This window comes from Triticum aestivum, chromosome 4A, assembly GCF_018294505.1.
Source record: "Triticum aestivum cultivar Chinese Spring chromosome 4A, IWGSC CS RefSeq v2.1, whole genome shotgun sequence".
Classification (NCBI taxonomy): domain Eukaryota; kingdom Viridiplantae; phylum Streptophyta; class Magnoliopsida; order Poales; family Poaceae; genus Triticum; species Triticum aestivum.
Window position 1 is genome coordinate 276,268,084 of NC_057803.1, and position 22,682 is coordinate 276,290,765.

Consider the following 22,682-nt stretch of genomic DNA (forward strand, 5'->3'; position numbering starts at 1 on the left):
CTGGGGTATCCTGACACCAATCGGATCCGAATCCCGGTCAGCTAAGATGGTTGGGACAACTTTCAGAGAGTTATGATGTTGATCCTTGATGACCCGGTAGCATGATGTCATACCTAGCACCCCCCCCCCCGGCTGGAGGACCTATCATTATAGATTTCTTTTCAGCAGGGTTATCCATTCATCCATGAGGGAATTGTAATACTGATTCTACAAGTTATTCCAGATGGATCCTTCGTGATTCCAAAGTCTGATCTTTACCCAGTGACCACGTCAAATGCTATCTCGAAGCATGTCTGTGATACTCTGATTTTCAACAAGAACATTTGAAGCCCAATGCTAAATGTTTCTTGCTCAATTATCCAAACACCATGGTATGGGTAATGTCATGAAGTTTCTCTCCCCTTTCCTAAAGGGTCTTCTACATTATATCCTGTTGTGGATATCATGCTCTGTTTGTCCTTAGCGAAGGATATACCCCCGAAATATGTGTTTAAACACATTTTCCTTTCCATTGTTCTGTTAATCTGATGCTCACATTTCCTTTACATTGGTTTGTTTAGCCTTTCCGGTGATCTATATGATCTAAGCAGCAATATTCTACTGCTTATGTAAACACATAGGTGCCCAACCGTGTTGGTAAGACCCTGTTACTATTGTTGATGACTTCCCGGTAGCCACCGATGGACGAGAACTTTGCCTATTGGTCCGCCTCGCTTCAACGAGCAGGAAAATGGTTCTCTTCGTCCCTCGCCCTTGGTACCGACATTGTTGCCGACATAATCGACAGGTTACCCTTTGACATGCCTTGCTTACATGATTGTGCAAGACGTCACCGCCTTTCCTACTTTTAACCCACATGGTGGGCCCATAACCCACAGGTCCCAGGATCAAAACCTGACTCTCTTGTACCCCCCATGTTCCCAAGGTTATTCCTTGCGCGTGTTCTCGTATGTAATTCACGAGCCACCTTCCGATGAGATCATCAATTCTGGTATCAGACGCAATACTTATTCCCATTTCTCTGAACCCCTTTCACACTTCGTTTCAGGCAACGAACGATTGCCTATGTGTTTGAAACTTCTATTTTGCACCTTCTTACTTTGCTCTCGATATTGTCTTAAATTTCAATTCGAGAGTTACTTTCCGCCACCTTCCTCGTTGTTGTCTACCAGATAGTCTACCCTGCAGAGGTCCATTCTTCCGGTATACCCCCTTATTCTTTCGTTAGTATGATGAAGACTCCGGAGAAAGGATGATGACTTCACCATGATGACCTGAAGCAAAGAAATGAAGACGTCAATGTAATGGATCGACCTCTTCGAGGAGAGCAACCAAAGACAAGAAGATCCGTTAGACTTTCATAACCAGGACTTCCCCCTTACTACCTCTTAAATCTCGGGACGAGATTTCTTGTAGTGGAGGAGAATTGTGACGCCCGGATAATTAGGCTACAGTAATCCCATGTTAACGATGCCATGTCACTTTGATTACTGTTAGTAATCTCGCGTTAGTTCGAAACGATTCAAATTCAAAATCAAAATCAAGCAAACAATAAAAGCTTTTCAAAATTTAAAACAAAAGTGTTCGGGAGATGCCATATTTTACATAGGTCAATATGGTGTAATAAACACAATTTTATAAACTGCCTAAGTATTTTAAAATAAATAAAGACAGAAAAGGAAAATAAATAAAAGAAAGAAACTAACAGAACAAAAAAATATAAAAGGACCCCCCCCACTGGGCCAGCTGGCCCAGCTGTTAGCCAGGCCGGCCCAGCTGCTGGCCAGCCCAACTGGCCCCAACCGGCCCACCCCGCGCCTGGCCTATATGGCCCCTCACCCCGAAACCCTAACCCCCTCCCCTAGTCACCCACTCCCCCCACTCGCCCCCTCCCCCAGTCGCTCTTCCCCCTCCTCCCCGATCCAGATCGGATCGGGGGGAACGAACCTCCCGCCCGACGCCGCCACCCGTCGCCTCCACCTCGCCCTCGTCCGCCGCCACGCCGCCCCACGCCGCCTGGATCGCCCCTGCCGCTCGACGACGACGCCGGAGCCGTCCCTTGCCACAGCCGCTCGTCTCCCCGTCGCGCGGCCGTCCTCGTCCTCCTCCCCGAATGGCCTCCACGAGCCCGCGTCGCCGACTCGCCGGAACGCCACCTTCACATCGCCGTCGTCCCCATCTTCCCCCACGAGCCCCGCTGCCCCGTGCCCTACTCCCCGCCGTGAGCAAGCCCCTCCCTCTCCTCTCTCCCTCCCGTGTCGACCGCGCCACCATGCCCCGCGCGCCCCGCTCCGCTCCACTCCGGCGGCCCGCGCTCACCGTGGCCTCACGCGCGCCCCGGCCCCTGCTGCTGCACTGCTGCTGCTCCGCGCGGCACCCGCCCGTGCAGCGCCCAGCCGTCGCCCTTGCTCCCTGTGGCAAACCCCGTCGCCGCACGGCCCCCTCCGTCTCCGCGCCGTTCCGGCCGCCTGCCCGTGCCGTGGCCGCCGGCGCCCCGTGGCGCTGGGCTGCACCCGTTACGGCTGCGTCCAGGTGACCCGACGCCCACACGCCCGCTAAGGCCCCTTCGGGCCACTGACCAGGGGGGCCCAGCCCACAAAGCGTTTTAAAAGAAAATGAAAATGAAAATAAAATAAAATGAATTAATTAATTTAATAATTAATTAAATTAATTAATTAGTGAATTAATTAAGTTAATTAATTCTATTTAATTAACCTAATTAATTAGTTAGTTTAACTAAACAGTAACTGGATTAGCTAAACCCTAACTAACCTAAACAGAGGATGACAGGTGGGCCCCGCTAGACCCACAGGCCAGGTTTGACCTTGGTCAGCTGGGTTTGACCTGCTGACGTCATGGTGATGTCATGCTGACATCACCTTTCACTGTTCTGGATAATGTTCAATTTAAATAATTAAATAAATTTCGAAAATGCCTAAAACTTTGATAAATCATAGAAAATAAACCGTAACTCGGATTAAAATATTTTCAACATGAAAGTTGCTCAGAACGACGAGACGAATCCGGATACGCGGTCCGTTCGTCCGCCACACACCCCTAACCTATCGAACCCGCAACTTTCCCCCTTCGGCTCCTCTGCCCGAAAACACGAAACACCGGGAATACTTTCCCGGGGGTTTTCCCCCCTTCACCGGTATCACCTACTACCGCGTTAGGGCCCACCGAACACCGCGTATTGCCTTGATATATTTTGTGGTGCCTTGTTTGCTCTGTATTCATTATTTCTTCCCCCTCTTCTCTTGGGTAGACTACGAGACCGACGCTGCTGCTGACCAGTTCGACTACGGAGTTGACGACCCCTCTCTCTTGCCAGAGCAACCAGGCAAGCCCCCCCTTGATCACCAGATATCGCCTATTCTCCTCTATACTGCTTGCATTAGAGTAGTGTAGCATGTTACTGCTTTCGTTAATCCTATTCTGATGCATAGCCTGACATTGTCGCTACATCTGTTGATACCTTACCTGCAATCCTAAATGCTTAGTATAGGATGCTAGTTTATCATCATTGGCCCTACATTCTTGTCAGTCTGCCTTGCTATACTATCGGGCCGTGATCACTTGGGAGGTGATCACGGGTATATACTATACATACATACATACTATACAGATGGTGACTAAAGTCGGGTCAGCTCGAAGAGTACCCGCGAGTGATCCATGGAGTGGGGGCTGAAAGGACCTTTGTCCCGACGACCCTCTGTGTGGATCTTTGTGGCGGAGCGACAGGGCAGGTTGAGACCGCCTAGGAGAGAGGTGGGCCTGGCCCTGTTCGGCGTTCGCGGACACTTAACACGCTTAACGAGATCTTGGTATTTGATCTGAGTTGGCTACGAGCCTATACGCACTAACCATCTACGTGGGAGTAGTTATGGGTATCCCGACGTCGTGGTATCAGCCGAAGCACTTCAGACGTCAGCGATGGAGCGGCGCGCGCCGAATTGGACTGGAACGCCACTAGGCTAGGTCTGCTTTCGGCCGCCCTCGCAACGTGCAGGTGTGCTATGGGCGATGGGCCCAGACCCCTATGCGCTTAGGTTTAGACCGGCGTGCTGGCCTCTCTGTTGAGCCTAGGTGGGGCTGCGACGTGTTGATCTTCCGCGGCCGGGCATGACCCAGGAAAGTGTGTCCGGCCAAATGGGATCAAGCGTGTTGGGCTATGTGGTGCACCCCTGCAGGGAAGTTAATCTATTCGAATAGCCGTGATCTTCGGTAACAGGACGACTTGGAGTTGTACCTTGACCTTATGACAACTAGAACCGGATACTTAATAAAACACACCCTTCCAAGTGCCAGATACAACCGGTGGTCGCTCTACCTCAGGGATATGAGGAGGGGATCGCCGGGTAGGATTATGCTATGAGATGTTACTTGGAGATGCTACTTGGAGGACTTCGACCTACCCTCTTCTGCCTGTTGCAAGACGAAGGTGACCAGGAGCGTAGTCTTCGATAAGACTAGCTATCCCCCTCTTATTCTGGCATTCTGCAGTTCAGTCCACTGATATGGCCCTTTACACATATACCCATGCATATGTAGTGTAGTTCCTTGCTTGCGAGTACTTTGGATGAGTACTCACGGTTGCTTTCTCCCCCCTTTTTCCCCTTTTCCTTCCTTTCTGGTTGTCACAACCAGATGCTGGAGTCCAGGAGCCAGACGCCACCGTCGACGACGACCCCTACTACACTGGAGGTGCCTACTACTACGTGTTGCCCGCTGAGGACGACCTGGAGTAGTCTAGGAGGATCCCAGGCAGGAGGCCTGCGCCTCTTTCGATCTGTATCCCAGTTTGTGCTAGCCTTCTTAAGGCAAACTTGTTTAACTTATGTCTGTACTCAGATATTGTTGCTTCCGCTGACTCGTCTATGATCGAGCACTTGTATTCGAGCCCTCGAGGCCCCTGGCTTGTATTATGATGCTTGTATGACTTATTTTATTTGTAGAGTTGTGTTGTGATATCTTCCCGTGAGTCCCTGATCTTGATCGTACACATTTGCGTGCATGATTAGTGTACGATTGAATCGGGGGCGTCACACCCTATCCAAATCCTGGTCTATCCATCAACTTGATGTTAAGAATGCGTTTATGCACGGCAATCTTGACAAAGAAGTATATAGTGAACAACCTTCTGGATTCATTGATGCTTGTTTTCCCAAACATGCATGTCGTCTTCAAAATCACTTCATGGTCTTAAACAAGCTCCACGTGCATGGTTTCAACGATTTTCCTCTTATGCTCGTTCTATTGGCTTTCTTGAATCTAAGTTTGCTGCCTCTCTCTTTGTTTTTCATCACGGTAACCACATCGCCTATTTACTTCTTTATGTCGATGATATTATTCTCACTGCTTCATCTTCTACTACTCTTAAAACCATCATTCAAAAGCTTAGCACGGAATTCTCTATGAAAGACCTTGGTCCTCTTCATCATTTTCTTGGTATATCTGTTACTCGTACTTCTTCCACTCTTCATCTCTCACAACGTCAATACATCCTTGATATTATTTCTCGTGCTGGCATGCGTGATTGGCATCCTGCTTCTACTCCTATTAACACAAAATCCAAACTCTCTGCCACTGTTGGTTCTCCAGTTTCTAATTTTTTTCAGTATCGTAGTCTTGCTGGCGCTCTACAATATATCACTCTCACATGACTAGAGAGCTCTTATGTTGTGCAACAGGTGTGCCTTCACATGCATGATCCACGTGAGCCGCATTTTCTTCTTATCAAGCGTATTCTTCGCTATCTCAAAGGGACACTTGATCTCGGTCTTACACTTTAGTAGTCCTCTAATCATAATCTTGTTGCCCATTCGGATGCTGATTGGGCTGGATGTCCGGATACTCGCCGCTCTACTTCTGGGTTCTGTGTATTTCTTGGAGATAATTTAATTTCATGGTCGTCACGTCATCAACCAGCTGTCTCTCGTAGCAGCGCCGAAGCTGAATATCGTGCTATTGCTCATGCAGTAGCTGAGACTTGTTGGATTCGTCATCTTCTACTTGAGTTAGGCTGCCCTATTGCTACTGCTACTATTGTCTACTGTGACAACATTTCTGCAGTCTACATGTCATCCAATCCAGTGCAACACTGACAGACAAAACATATAGAGTTGGATATTCACTTCGTTCGGGAGAAAGTTTCCATCGGTGCCCTACGTGTTCTTCATGTTCCATCTAGCTCACAATTGACATATATCTTCACGAAAGGACTACCAACGCCTTTGTTTTTGGAGTTCAGGTCCAGTCTTCACATCAGCGACGGTTTGCCTCCTAGTTCAGACTGCGGGGGCGTGTTAGATGACTCTACGAATAAGCTTCTAGATCAAATACAAGTAGCAGATCAACCCACATCATTGGTTACCATGTTTAATTCAAACCGACCTAGATTAACTTGTACTGCAAGTTTGTAACTCTTCCAGCCCATGTATATATACCGATCAATTTAAACCATCGAGGCGTGCAATTGCAGCCCGGTCATATTCTGTTACAGATACATCCATACCTATGACAAGTAATTCGGAACGGAGAGAGTACAATTTTATGGAACATGAACTGGTGAATGGGCATGTGGGGGAGGATGTCAGTGCTCAACAGATTAGGGAGGCTTGTCCTGCTGACGAAGGAAATAATGGAGATGGTTTACATGCTTCTCTGCTTTCTCAGGCGGCAACTGCGGAAGGATATGATACAAACGCACCCTTTACATGTGAAGGGATTTCTTCATATTTAAGAAGGCATGGCACAACAGGACTTGTGCAAGATTTTATGGCTTCATTAGATGATCATGAGATTGAAGAAGAAGAAATCCATGAAGCAGCATTGTTATCACATCAGCCTGCACTTCATGATGTGGAAAGCACAAGGAGACATCTATCCAGCCAACAAATTGTCCAGCTATCTGAAACGGCTAATATAAGGCCTAAGTGGAGGGTAATTCAAGCACTTCAGGATGTACAGTTCTCTCTGTCACCCACACGTGTCTATGTACATAGTTTGAACAGGAAGCTTAGCTCACAGTCCTGCAGTATCAACTGAACATCTTGCCAGTTGCGCTAATAGCTTGCTTACTGTTTGCCCTCTCTTGAAAATGTAGTCTGCAGGAATCAATGGCCTTGTCCGTTACACTTACAAACCTTGGATTCTTGAACAAGTTGGAGTAGTTAATTTGTTTTCAAACATTGGACTTGGCTCTCATTCAACTGCAATCCTCCTAAGTGCCCTTAATGCTTTGCTCATGCTGTCTTGTATAACTGCTTCAATGATGCTGATGGATATTTGCGGATGAAGGTTAACTCTGAGACTACTTGAACATCAAACATAAATGTTTACAATTAGAAAACTGTTAGTAAATTCATGATTTATTGTTGTTTAACTATTAGATAGTACTATTGTTGAGATTCCGACAGTTCTTTGAAATTAACATAGTTGCCATCTCCATGTCACCTTCAATATGTTTTCTACTGACAACTTTACAAATAAACTTATCAATATTGGCGATCGTTTCTGTCTGCATTGCAAAGAGAGCCTTGGCTCAGTGGTTGGGCATGCGGTTGTGTAGCCTAACGACCCGAGTTCAATTCCTAGAATTGACAGGTGATGCACAGGGGTTTCCTCCATTTATTGAGGATCAAGTTTGGTATGTGGTGGAACCACTTATCCCAAAATATCTTGATACTCATTTTCAAAAAATTCTGAGGACCATGTTTATCTTGATACTCATACTAAAATGGTTGTATGCATCCTTAGTCGGTGCAGAGGCCGGGGAAGTGAAATTCTCCCCCAATTTTTAAGGCATCGATACAGGATAGTCTTTTGTGCCTCAATCTAAACAAATTTTGCTCACTCTCGCGTCGCCTCCCCGCGGGCGACTCGGGAGGGCTCCGCCGCCGCCGCCTAGTCCCTCCAGCGCCCTTCTCCCCCTCCGCCGCTGCTGATGGTCAGCGTCGGGCAAAGCCCGTGCGTGCGACGGCGGCGGCGGAGGGTCTCTCCTCCCGTTCCTGGATCCGTGATGGCGCGGGCATCCAGATCTGTGGGGTGCGGCCCTCCCGACAGTGTGGCGGATCTCGGAGGCGACGGACTGGCCGCGGTGCACGGGTGCCCAAATCCATGGGTGTGGGACTCCCAGCAGCGTGTGGGCTCCTGTGGCGGCAGGATCGGTCGACGGCGGGCTTGGTCGACGGCGTCGGTCGCACGGTGCCGGATCTCATCGCTCGCGGCGGATCTCGCCTCCCCGGCCTTTGTGGAGGAACCTGGACCAGGGGTGGCGGCCCCGTTAGGCATGACGATGGTGCCCTCAGCTGGTGACGTTCGCGCGCGGGGGGGGGGGGGGGGAGGGTGGATGGACGGCGTCTTGACCGCGTGGGCGATGAGTCGCCGGTCGATCTCCTCCGTGCTGCAGGCTCTCTCTCGCTGCACTTGGTGGCTTACAATCGCGGTCGTCGGCCTCGGTACATTTGCGGGGGCTGGTAGAGGTGACATCAAACCGGAGGAAACTCTGGATGACTCGTTCATCCTGATGATGGCGACGACCAGGGTCGTGGTTCTCCTACTTGCAGGCGCCATCGAGGTCCCTGCCAGTGAGACCCCAAGACCGGAGCTTCAAATGCCTTCCAGGGTTACCGAGATTCGTTATGTGATTTGTTTTTGCTTGTTGCATTCATCATTGCATCATGTGCATTGCATCATGTCATCATGTCTTTAATCTTTCCAACTCAACTAAATAAACCGTATGGATCTTCGATCCATTTAAATTGAGGGAACTCACATGGTGGTTTATCTTTAAAACATACCCTCCCGATATTTAGGGAGATATTATAAAATATTCCATTGTTTTGGAATCACCCATGAACCCACTTGCATATTAAATCCCTTGGCCATTTCTTCTTCAAGTTTTGACTCTCTAGCCTTGCCAATAATTCTTTTACCATTTTCCGGAGCTCTACCAAAATTCTCAACATTTTTGGATACTCCTAAAACCTCGTCCTAGTTCAAATCCATTTGAATTAAATTCAAATGAGTTTGAATTCTTATTGTTCGATCTTGGCCATTTCTATTTTCTTGGAACAAGCGCATTTTTGAGAGTCCGAGAAAATTATCCCTGTGCCCAAACTCTTTCTCTAACCTTTCTTTTCTTCCCTTTTTCTTTCTCTTTATTTTTTTCTGTTTTGAAAAGAGTAAGAGAGAGAGAGAGAGAGAGAGAGAGAGAGAGAAGGAGCCCAACAGCCAGCAGGCCTCCTGACCTTTTCCCTCTACCCACCTAAGTGCCCTAAGGCCCAGCCGCCAGCCTCTAAGGCCCATCTGCACCGAAGGTCAGCCCGGCCCATCTCGCTCACTAACCCTAATGTCGACCGAACCCCACTCCCCTTGTTCTCTCATTCCCTCCCGCAGCGCCGCACACGATCCCCATCTCCCTCGCAGTCTCTCTCTCCCTCATCTCGCTCTCTTCCTTGCAGCCTCCTGCGCGCCTCCCTCTGTGGCACAGGACGCGCCCGCGCCTCCTCCTCACCAAGCTCCCCGTCGCCCAGGCGCCCGAGGAGAGGAGCTCCTCGAGCACCTGCGTCCGCAGACGTCGCCCCCAAGTCCGCGTCGCCGAGTCACTCGTCCAGCCGGAGCTCGCCGCGTCCCCGCGCCCTGCTCCTTCATGCCCGAGCGTCCCCTCGAGCTCCTCTACCTCCGCGCCCGCAAGTCCCTGTCGTTCCCCGTCCACCTCGCTGGAGCACAGGACCTCCTCTGCTGCCACCCGAGCTCGCGCCCGACCTCCCGGGTCCGGTGCTCCCCCGTCGCCGAAGTGCTTGTCCCCAAGTCCCTCGCCGCGCGCATCTCCTCTGCGTCCTCTGTAACGAGCAGGAGGCCGCTCGTCCCGCGCCTGCCTCATCTGTCCCCGCCTCGTGTTGCCCATTTCGCCTCTACCTCCTGTTTCTCTACATCGAAGCAGTGCAGAGGAGAACAAGCTCTTCATCGCCCGCCTCCCTGCGTTGACCACCAAGACCCAAGGCTTTCGTGTTGCTTCATTTGGATGCGTGAAGTTCCTCTACTACCTGTGTACGACTACGTGGTTTCTCCAAGTATGCCACCGGCAAGACCACACAGATTCTTGGCTGAGTACTGTACGAAACGCCAAGTACCCTTCGGATCAGCAAGTTCGACTACCATCACCATAAACTGCTTCCCGAATGATCGACGACTCGTGGACCATGTACAACTTCAAGCGTCGAACACCCGGGTAGCACAAATGCCAAGTACCCCAGAGACCACTTGAACGTCAAGTACCATCGAACTACGAAGACTCCGTGGACGTCAAGTTCCTCGAGTGACCCTGAACATCTACGGAAACTTGTGCGACTAAGAATGTGAACCTTTACCGTCGAACCCCGAAGGACTCGGATTCGTCAAGTCCCCCTCCAAACCGGGAACCACTATTTCCACTAACATCGAACCTGAACCGTCCGGAAACGCACGCTTCAAAGGTATAACCCCGAGACGACTGTCCGAGAACAAATGCCTGCTTGTGTTGTATGAGATGCACCCCTTTGCCTGCACCGTGTCCGTAGTGTCTCTCCCTCCCATTTTGCCATCAACTCATGGGACACCCGGTATCCGGGAGCGCCCCACCATCTTTTGCACGCATCCGCACACTTCTCCTTTGCATCGGTATCTCAATCGAGTTACCGGAACCGGAACGTTGTCGTGGCACCATTTTCATTATCGTTGTCGTGGCACCGTTTTCATTATCGTTGCCGTGGCACCCCTTTCATTTCCGCCACGATGACAAATGCTCATGTCAACATTTTCAGAAGTTGCAAATAACTTGTTTATGTCATTCGCATCATGATAACAACATTTAAATGTTTAAATTTGTTGTTGCATCAAATTGCTAAATGACATGTGGGGATTTACAGGAATTGTTGTTTGATGTTTCCGGCCTCATTTAAAATGCCTAACTATGTTTTTTACTCATGTTTCACCTGTTGCCATGTTAAGAACATTTAATTTTGTTGGGTACATAACCGGGAGTGAACTAAATAATTGAATGTGGTGTTTCGTCAATATGCAACTAGTTGCATATTGAGCTCCACTTAATTTGTAGGATTGCTTGTGCACTTTGCCATGCCATGCCATGCTTCATTAAACCGGACAGGCGTCATACTTGGTTGTGCATCATGCCATGCTTATGTGATTGTTTTTTACTATGCTGTTTGCTTCTTTCCGGTGTTGCTTCTTCCGGTTAGTTCCAATAACGTCGCATTTGTGAGGATCCGTTCGACTACATCCGTTTGCCTTCTTCAAGGACTCGTTCTTCTTCCTTGCGGGATCTCAGGCAAGATGACCATACCCTCGAAATCACTTCTATCTTTGCTTGCTAGTTGCTCGCTCTTTTGCTATGCCGCGATACCTACCACTTGCTATATCATGCCTCCCATATTGCCATGTCAAACCTCTAACTCACCTTGTGCTAGCAAACCGTTGTTTGGCTATGTTACCGCTTTGCTCAGCCCCTTTTATAGCGTTGTTAGTTGCAGGTGAAGATGGAGTTTGTTCCATGTTTGGAACATGGATATGTTGGGATATCTCAATATCTCTTATTTAATTAATGCATCTATATACTTGGTAAAGGGTGGAAGGCTCGGCCTTATGCTTGGTGTTTCGTTCCACTCTTGCCGCCCTAGTTTCCGTCATACCGGTGTTATGTTCCTTGATTTTGCGTTCCTTACGCGGTTGGGTGTTATGAGGACCCCTTGACAGTTCGCTTTGAATAAAACTCCTCCAGCAAGGCCCACCCTTGGTTTTACCATTTGCCTCACCACCACCTACTTTTCCCTTGGGAGTCGTGCTCCCGAGGGTCATCTTTATTTTAACCCTCTTGGGCCAGTGCTTCTCTAAGTGTTGGTCCAAAGTGGGCGATGTCCGGCGCCCCCTGGGCGACCAGGGTCTATGCCAACCCGACGTCTTGCCCATCCGATGTGCCCTGAGAATGAGATATGTGCAGCTCCTATCGGGATTTGTCGGCACATTCGGGCGGCTTCGCTGGTCCTGTTTTACCATTGTCGAAATGTCTTGTAACTGGGATTCCGAGTCTGATCGGTTCTTCCTGGGAGAAGGAATATCCTTCATTGACCGTGAGAGCTTGTGATGGGCTAAGTTGGGACACCCCTGCAGGGTTTGACCTTTCGAAATCCGTGCCCGCGGTTATGGGCAGATGGGAATTTGTCAATGTCCGGTTGTAGAGAACTTGACACTTAACTTAATTAGAATGCATCAACCGTGTGTGTAGCCATGATGGTCTCTTCTCGGCGGGGTCCGGGAAGTGAACACGGTTCTTGTGTTATGCTTGAACATAAGTAGCTTCAGGATCACTTCTTGATCACTTATAGCTTCTCGACCGTGCATTGCTTCTCTTCTTGGTCTCGTTTGCGTAAGTTGGCCACCAGATATGCTAGTGCTTGCTGCAGCTCCACCTCACTACCCCTTTCCTACCCATAAGCTTAAATAGTATTGATCGCGAGGGTGTGAGATTGCTGAGTCCCCGTGACACACAGATTACTTCAAAAAGAATATGCAGGTGCCAATGATGCCATTCCAGGGGATGCGACCGAACTCAAGTGGGAGTTCCACGAGGATTCAGGACGTTACTATGTTTCCTTTCCAGACGATCAGTAGTGGAGCCCAGTTGGGGCGATCAAGGATCTTACGCATTTGGGGTTGTCTTTATTTTGGTTCCGTAGTCGGACCTTGATTGTATTCTGGATGATGTAATGCTATATTTATGTATTGTGTGAAGTGGCGATTGTAAGCCAACTCTGTACCTCTTTCTTATTCAGTACATGGGATGTGTAAAGATTACCCCTCTTGCGACATGCATACAATGTGGTTATGCCTCTAAGTCATGCTCCGACACATGGGAGATAAGCCGCATCGTGGGTGTTACAAGTTGGTAATCAGAGCCTTCCCCGACTTAGGAGCCCCCTGCTTGATCGAATCGCTGGCGTTGTTGAGTCTAGAAGAAAAAGTTTTGAGTCTTATAGGATTATATATATCGGAGAGTAGGATTCTTTTTACTCCTCAGTCCCTTCATCGCTCTGGTGAGGCCTCCTGACGTAGAGTTTGACTCTTCCCTCCTCAAATTTCACGATTTTTTTAGGATCACGCGGGTATCTTGGAATCGTTCTGATGGTTTTGTGACGAGAACATTGTTCTTGGTGCCTCCTGGCATTTAGGGTGGTGGCAGTGTCCCGGGGAGTTGAGCTCTGAGGTGTTGTCGTCACAATTTTATCGTTGCAGTTCTGGAATACCTGAGTTCGCCGACATCGAAAATCTCTTTTATGCAGTTGTTGGTGAGATAACCTCGACGCCACCCAGTACTGGGGCGGGAGTTCGGGAGTATTGCCATAACTCGTATAACGGATGCTTTTCTAAGGTTGAGGTAAACGATTTCCGAAGGTTTCTTGGTTATGTGTTGAAGGATGGATATAGCTAGATGTAGGATTTGCTAGTTTTGGGTGAGATATTATGCTTCCCCTGTATCCCCAACACCTAATTGCATAACCAGAAAGTTTCGGGAGTTTATAAGTGGGAATTCAAGTAGCTCCTAGGATATCTTTCTGACAGATGCATGATATGAGATTGGGGTTCGACGTCTAGTGGTCCGCCTATCCACGGTTGGTTTTATAGTGTTCTCGTTCTGTCTTAAAGAGTCCTTGGCTATGCTGACTCGGGGACGCTTCGTATGTCATGTGCACTGCCTTGTACATGATGGTGCTGTATGATCGAGCCCGTGTGGGCCCCACCACAAAAACTTCGGACGAAATCTCTATCATATGTTTGTTCTCGCTTATTTTGCAAGCCAATCCTTTGTTTTGTTTTGATTGTGGTATTCGAGTTGCTTCGAAGTCAAGTGTTGATTCCATGCCTTTTTGCTCAGCGATGCTCTCATATTTCTATGGGAGTGCTAATCCTTTTCGATCATCGAGATGGTCATGCCAATCCTTTTCAATCGGTGTGTTTCTCTTCAAGTGGATCCGATCATTCCAACATTCGCGAGATCAATTCTAAGTCTTCTCAATGGTGTTTGTTTCATCCATTCCAAGTTGCCTTTGTTTTTCCCTCCCTCCCACCCTTTTTCTTCAAGGACTCAGATTCCTGAATCAAGTATCCATCTTATGGATGTGAAGACTCTTCATTCTTGTCTTTCAATGTTTTACCCGGCGGTTCTCATGAAGATGCTCTACAAGTTCATCATTCTTCGTTCTCTTTCTTCTCCGGTGGTGTCAATTCAAGCTTTGTTGATCACATCATTTTCCTCGTTTCAAATGCTTTTCCCATGCCGGTGCACCTCATAATCATTCCCCGCTTGCTATTCAATTGTTTCGGAGTGCTGAAGATATCTCGAAGATTCATGTTTCCACTCTGCTTTCATTCAAGCTTCAAGCCATTTAATTCAACTGGCGCAATCTCTCTTTTAAATCATTCAACGGTGTATCTTTTGAGTGGGCCCTAACCCACAGGTCTTTTCCCAGGTTCTTACCTGACTCTTCTAATTTTTTCTGGAGTTATTTTCAAATTCATTTCAAAGTTTGACGTAAGAATGAGTTATCATCAGTCAAATGCCTTCTCCAAGATCTTTCAATTCTTTTCATCGTTAGTTCAACCTTTCGAATTTCCATTCCGGAGTGCCTCAACAATTCATGGTGGTGTTTCCCAACGTCATTCTCTGCTTTTGAAGACTGAAGAAGAGTTTCTCTTAAATCTTGTTTCGTTCTCATGAAGATTCATGGTTCTAGCTTCTTGCCACCCTCTCATAATTGTTTTCGGTTGCGCGAATTCTTTTCATCCATCTGGAGCATTTTAGGAACCTTTGTCAGTTTGATTCTCCGGAGCCCATCATCTCAGAAGATTTATTCATTCCAGCCTTCAGCTCTCGTTCTCCAAATCTTACCGGTGCATCATTCAAATATTCTCGAATCAGCTCGTGATCTATTCGTTCTTATGTATCTAAATTCTCTCAAGTATCTTCTTTCGTTTTCCAATTCTTCCCGGTGAATTGTGTCTTTGCTACTTTCTTTTTCAATTCTTATGGTGGTTCATTGAAGATTTCTCTTCCTTCGTTATCATATCAATTCATTCGTTGTTTCAATCCTACCGGTGGTTCATCAAAGAACTTCTCAAGTTTGCGCTATATTTTTCCGCAATCCTTTCCAATGAGAACGAGTAGTATGCCAAATCCATTGTGCCATCAATTTAATTGATGAAGGATAAGAATAATGCAATTCTTATTCTTGTTTCATAGAGGAAATTTAATTCCTTATTCCGGAGGCTCATCAAATTCTCGGTTTCAATTGTTTCATCTTTTCTTTTCCCGGAGCTCCAACCTCTCTCAATTATATCATCACGAAGATCCATCTAAATCATTACAAGGCTTCACCTTGTGTTTTCAACTTCTCTTTCTTTTTATCAGCATTTTGTTACTGGAGTTCTTCATGGAGGCTCTACTTCGTGGTTCGTCAAGGATTCTTTTCATTGTTCTCCAAGATTTCTCTCAAAGTTAAGATCTGCCAAGCTATACTCAAAATTAAACGTGGTGCAAAACACATGTTTTGTTTTGAGGAGATCAAGTATTCCTCTTCTTGCATTCCGAAGTGCAATTCTTTCTACCATATCATTTGAGGTGGTGTTATGTCATTCTTGATAATTTCCCTCTGTGGTTCATGATTCACATGTTGTCAAGAATGAGATATTTTAAATCCATCAATCTCTTCGTTGGAGTTATCTTGTGTCTTGTTTCACCTGAAGCCTTCCCTAAGGATTGTTTCTATTTATGGTGCTCATAAATGACCCAAGTTCTTTATTTATCCTCCCGGTGAAATAAGTTTCTCGTCTCCTTGTTGATATCAATCCAATCTATTGTTTCTGTTAGTGGCAGAATTTTCACTTCATAGTTTTGAGATGTTATCCATAAGCCCACTACAAGCTTACTCTTTTCGTTGTTGGTTTTCCAACAACTCCGTTATAACCTTCTTGTAAGGGTGCCTTCCAAGCTCATTTGTGGCAGAAGTTGGCATTTTCAACTCCATTCTTTTATTACAATGATCTAGTTTCTATTCTTTTGTTCCGGAGGCATTGTGATGTTGCTATCTTCACTCATCTTCTCGGGTTGTGAGGACCGTGTTCTTATCCATTTTCAATCGGAGTGTCGTGTCCTTCATTCAAGTTCTCTCATCTTATCAAGTTATACCTCCCTTCTCAACCAGAGTGTTGACGTAATTGATCTATATCGTTCATTGCAATTCTCGTTTCAATTGGAGTGCTTGCATGTACTTCTTGTACATTGCAACTCTTTTTCTTATGTATTTCAACCTACAAGGTTCTAGTAATGTTCCTTGTTCCTCGTTTCTAGCGGAGTGTTTTCAACATTATTCATCCACGTTGCATTCTTTCTTTGAATTTGTTCAACCTCGCAAGGTTCTTTGGTTTCACTCGTTTGTCAAAGAAGCAACTTAGCTTTACCTCTTCTCTTCCTCTTCCGTTTCCCTCCGGTGCCATCCTAGATCTCGGGACGAGATCCTCTTGTAGTGGTGGAGTGTTGTGACGCCCCAAGACCGGAGCTTCAGATGCCTTCCAGGGTTTCCGAGATTCATTGTGTGATTTGTTTTTGCTTGTTGCATTCATCATTGCATCATGTGCATTGCATCATGTCATCATGTCTTTAATCTTTCCAACTCAACTAAATAAACACTATGGATCTTCGATCCATTTAAATTGAGGGAACTCACATGGTGGTTTCTCTTTAAAATATACCCTCCCGATATTTAGGGAGATATTATAAAATATTCCATTGTTTTGGAATCACCCATGAACCCACTTCCATATTAAATCCCTTGGCCTTTTCTTCTTCAAGTTTTGACTATCTAGCCTTGCCAATAATTCTTTTACCATTTTTCGGAGCTCTACCAAAATTCTCAACATTTTTGGATACTCCTAAAACCTCGTCCTAGTTCAAATCCATTTGAATTAAATTCAAATGAGTTTGAATTCTTATCGTTCGATCTTGGCCATTTCTATTTTCTTGGAACTAGCGCATTTTTGCGAGTCCGTGAAAACTATCCCCGTGCCCAAACTCTTTCTCTAACCTTTCTTTTCTTCCCTTTTTCTTTCTCTTTATTTTTTTCTGTTTTGAAAAGAGTAAGAGAGAGAGAAGGAGCCCAACAGCCAGCAGGCCTCCTGACCTTTTCCCTCTCCCACCTAAGTGGCCTAAGGCCCAGCCGCCGGCCTCTAAGGCCCATCTGCACCGAAGGTCAGCCCGGCCCATCTCCCTCGCTAACCCTAATGTCGACCGACACTCCCCTCGTTCTCTCGTTCCCTCCTGCAGCACCACACACGATCCCCATCTCCCTCGCAGTCTCTCTGTCCCTCATCTCGCTCTCTTCCTCGCAGCCTCCCGCGCGCCTCCCTCTGTAGCACAGGACGCGCCCGAGCCTCCTCCTCACCAAGCTCCCTGTCGCCCAGGCGCCCGTGGAGAGGAGCTCCTCGAGCACCTGCGCCCGCAGACGTCGCCCGTCGCCAGCGCCCCCAAAAGTCCGCGTCGCTGAGTCCCTCGTCCAGCCAGAGCTTGCCGCGTCCCCGTGCCCTGCTCCTTCATGCCCGAGCCTCCCCTCAAGCTCCTCTCCTCCGTGCCCGCAAGTCCCCGTCGTTCCCCGTCGACCTCTCCGGAGCACAGGACCTCCTCTGCCGCCACCCAAGCTCGCGCCCGACCTCCCGGGTCCGGTGCTCGCCCGTCGCCGAAGTGCTTGTCCCCAAATCCCTCGCCTGTAACACCCCGAACACACCTGCCGGTGGTCGTTACTCCTGGCGGGATCTAGACTGGCCCCACAGATCAATACTAGTCTTTTCTGTGCACTTTGTCCTCACTCATGCGCACCCAGGAGCAACTTCCCGGTCGGTCACCCATCCTGACACTACTCAAAGCTGAGCACGCTTAACTTTAGAGTTCTGTCCGAATGAGCTCCCGGAAAAGAAGGAATTCCTTATTGATATGAGTAGTCTATCATCCCTAATAAGCCAGGCCATCACATACACCCCCACTCAGAGGAACCGACGTCCTCGTCGGGCAACAGGAACGTTCCCTCTTGGCACATACGTCTGTGCTTCCAGTCCAATACATATGCCATGTCATGTGCCACGATGGGTCACAAACATCATGAACAACATGACCAAGCACCTGTCTGCAACCATCCGTGTAACCGCGAGGGTCGGCTCTGATACCAACTTGTAATGCCTCGGACACACCCGCCGGTGGTCGTTACTCCTGGCGGGATCTAGACTGGCCCCACAGATCAATACTAGTCTTTTCTGCGCACTTTGTCCTCACTCATGCGCACCCAGGAGCAACTTCCCGGTCGGTTACCCATCCTGACACTACTCCAAGCTGAGCACGCTTAACTTTGGAGTTCTGTCCGAATGAGCTCTCGGAAAAGAAGGAATTCCTTATTGATATGAGTAGTCTATCATCCCTAATAAGCTAGGCCATCACATCGCCGCACACATCTCCTCTGCGTCCTCTGTAACGAGTAGGAGGCCGCTCATCCCGCGCCTGCCTCATCTGTCCCCGCCTCGCGTTGCCCGTCTCGCCTGTACCTCATGTTTCTCTACATCGAAGCAGTGCAGAGGAGAACAAGCTCTTCATCGCCGGCCTTCCTGCGTTGACCACCAAGACCCGAGGCTTTCGTGTTGCTTTGTTTGGATGCGTCAAGTTCCTCTACTACCTGTGTACGACTACATGGTTTCTCCAAGTACACCACCGGCAAGACCACACGGATGCTTGGCCGAGTACTGTACGAAACGCCAAGTACCCCTCGGATCAACAAGTTTGACTACCATCACTATAAACTACTTCCCGAATGATCGACGACTCGTGGACCATGTACAACTTCAAGCGCCGAACACCGAGGTAGCACAAATGCCAAGTACCCCAGAGACCACTTGGACGTCAAGTACCGTCGAACTGCGAAGACTCCATGGATGTCAAGTTCCTCGAGTGACCCTGAACATCTACGGAAATTTGTGCGACTAAGAACGTGAACCTGTACCGTCGAACCCCGAAGGACTCGGATTCGTCAAGTCCCCCTCCAAACCGGGAACCACTATTTCCGCTAACATCGAACCTGAACCGTCCGAAAACGCACGCTTCAAAGCTATAACCCCGAGACGACTGTCTGAGAACGAATGCCTGCTTGTGTTGTATGAGATGCACCCCTTTGCCTGCATCGTGTCCGTAGTGTCTCTCGCTCCCATTTCGCCATCGACTCATGGGACACCCGGTATCCGGGAGCGCCCCACCATCTTTTGCACGCATCCGCACACTTCTCCTTTGCATTGGTATCTCAATCGAGTTACCGGAACCGGAACATTGCCGTGGCACCATTTTCGTTATAGTTGCCGTGGCACCGTTTTTGTTATCGTTGCCGTGGCACCCCTTTCGTTTCCGCCACGATGACAAATGCTCATGCCAACATTTTCAGAAGTTGCATATAACTTGTTTATGTCATTCGCATCATGATAAAAACATTTAAATGTTTAAATTTGTTGTTGCATGAAATTGCTAAATGACATGTGGGGATTTACCAGAATTGTTGTTTGATGTTTCCGGCCTCATTTAAAATGCCTAACTCTATTTTTTTACTCACGTTTCACCTTTTGCCATGTTAAGAACATTTAATATTGTTGGGTACATAATCGGGAGTGAACTAAATAATTGAATGCGGTGTTCCGTCAATATGCAACTCGTTGCATATTGAGCTCCACTTAATTTGTATGATTGCTTGTGCACTTTGCCATGCCATGCTTCATTAAACCGGACATGCATCATACTTGGTTGTGCATCATGCCATGCTTATGTGATGGTTGTTTACTATGTTGTTTGCCTCTTTCCGGTGTTGCTTCTTCAGGTTAGTTCCAATAACATCGCGTTTGTGAGGATCCGTTCGACTACGTTCGTTTGCCTTCTTAAAGGATTCTTTCTTCTTCCTTGCGGGATCTCGGGAAAGATGATCATACCCTCGAAATCACTTCTATCTTTGCTTGCTAGTTGCTCTCTCTTTTGCTATGCCGCGATACCTACCACTTGCTATATCATGCCTCCCATATTGCCATGTCAAACCTCTAACCCACCTTGTCCTAGCAAACCGTTGTTTGGCTATGTTACCGCTTTGCTCAGCCCCTCTTATAGCGTTGTTAGTTGCAGGTGAAGATGGAGTTTGTTCCATGTTTGGAACATGGATATGTTGGGATATCTCAATATCTCTTATTTAATTAATGCATCTATATACTTGGTAAAGGGTGGAATGCTCGGCCTTATGCCTGGTGTTTTGTTTCACTCTTGCCGCCCTAGTTTCCGTCATACCGGTGTTATGTTCCTTGATTTTGCGTTCCTTACGCGGTTGGGTGTTATGGGGACCCCTTGACAGTTCACTTTGAATAGAACTCCTCTAGCAAGGCCCAACCTTGGTTTTACCATTTGCCTCACCACCACCTACTTTTCCCTTGGGAGTCGCGCTCCCGAGGGTCATCTTTATTTTAACCCCCCCGGGCCAGTGCTTCTCTAAGTGTTGGTCCAAACAGGGCGATGTCCGGCGCCCCCTGGGCGACCAGGGTCTATGCCAACCCGACGTCTTGCCCATCCGGTGTGCCCTGAGAACGAGATATGTGGAGCTCCTATTGGGATTTGTTAGCACATTCGGGCGGCTTTGCTAGTCTTGTTTTACCATTGTCGAAATGTCTTGTAACTGGGATTCCGAGTCTGATCGGGTCTTCCTGGGAGAAGGAATATCCTTTGTTGACCGTGAGAGCTTGTGATGGGCTAAGTTGGGACATCTCTGTAGGGTTTGAACTTTCGAAAGCCGTGCCCGCCATTATGGGCAGATGGGAATTTGTCAATGTCCGGTTGTAGAGAACTTGACACTTAACTTAATTAAAATGCATCAACCGCGTGTGTAGCCGTGATGGTCTCTTCTCGGCGGGGTCCGAGAAGTGAACACGGTTCTTGTGTTATGCTTGAACGTAAGTAGCTTCAGGATCACTTCTTGATCACTTATAGCTTCTCGACCATTCATTGCTTCTCTTCTCACTCTCGTTTGCGTAAGTTAGCCACCATATATGCTAGTGCTTGCTGTAGCTCCACCTCACTACCCCTTTCCTACCCATAAGCTTAAATAGTCTTGATCGCGAGGGTGTGAGATTGCTGAGTCCCCGTGACTCACAGATTACTTCAAAAACCAAATGCAGGTGCCGATGATGCCATTCCAGGGGATGCAACCGAACTCAAGTGGGAGTTCGACGAGGATTCGGGACGTTACTATGTTTCCTTTCTAGACGATCGGTAGTGGAGCCCAGTTAGGGGGGATCTTACGCATTTGGGGTTGTCTTTATTTTGGTTCCGTAGTCGGACCTTGATTGTATTCTGGATGATGTAATGTTATATTTATGTATTGTGTGAAGTGGCGATTGTAAGCCAACTCTGTACCTCTTTCTTATTCAGTACATGGGATGTGTAAAGATTACCCCTCTTGCGACATGCCTACAATGCGGTTATGCATCTAAGTCGTGCTCTGACACGTGGGAGATATAGCCGCATCATGAGTGTTACACTGCCCTCCGCCCCGACCCCATGCCCAGGTGAAAACCCTAAATCTCCTTAGATTGGGTGGCGGCGGCACTGCGTTTGTCATACCCTTCTTGGAGGCGCCGCCTGGGGCGTTTGGGTGCTCGGTTTGAGGAACTGCAGGCAGAGGGGATGGGACCAGTGGCATCAGGTGGTGTTCCGCGTCGGAGGATTGGCGTGGCATCTGGCACGTCGACAATGGCGGGTCTCAGCGGCATGGAGCAGTGGGGTCTCGACGGTGGGCGTGTGATGATGGACGAGCACGGGATGGTGGCGTTGTTTGGCGTCGTGGTGGCGTTGACGGCAGCTAGACCGTGCAAGGTAGATGCAGCAGTACAGCACTGAAGATGGATTGGTGGCAGGTGGCTGCGGCAGCCTCATGCACGGCAGGCGTCCTGGTTGAGGAGTGCGTCGGACTGGTGGATGCCCTATACCCGGCGGACGTGCTGGTTGGGATCTCAGGTCTTAGATGTTAGGTTTGGCTGCGAGGTCTGTTTGGTATTAGGCTCAGACTATCAGCATCCCTGCATCAACTGGATAGGAGTAGGGACAGATGTTGCCTAGGCGGTGGCTTTAGTTTTACTATTGTTTGACTTTGTAAGGTCTTGTGTGAATAATTAATAAAGTGGCTGCATGCATCGTCGAGATGCAGAGGCCGGGGGTCCTCCTCCATTTCTAAAAAAATACATGAGAATAAGCTCATCATGTTGTGCTCATGATTTTGAAGATGTGATTTCTTGCATGTTCTGCACAAAACTCCAGATTAAGACCTTTGTACATTTATGCAGGTATCTTCTCCTTGTAAGTTGTAACTACCCCTATCCTAATGTTGTCCCTGAGTACAATATGTTTGTCCTCCATAGTGAATATGGGATCTTTGGCGCAAGAAATCCTCTTCCACCTCACATTAACCATTTGCCTCTGCTCTTATGTTATTGGTTTGGGAGCACACTGCACTGATTTCCAACATGGTATACACACCTGAAGAAGGAACATGCAGCTGATTAATAAGTTTACT

The 22,682-nt window shown here is 47.9% G+C and overlaps 1 pseudogene; it reads left to right on the forward strand.

The window, feature by feature from the left end:
- The first annotated feature begins 6,519 nt into the window (after window positions 1-6,519).
- On the forward strand, window positions 6,520-22,649 carry LOC123083793 (monosaccharide-sensing protein 2-like; annotated as a pseudogene).
- Window positions 22,650-22,682: the final 33 nt, after the last annotated feature.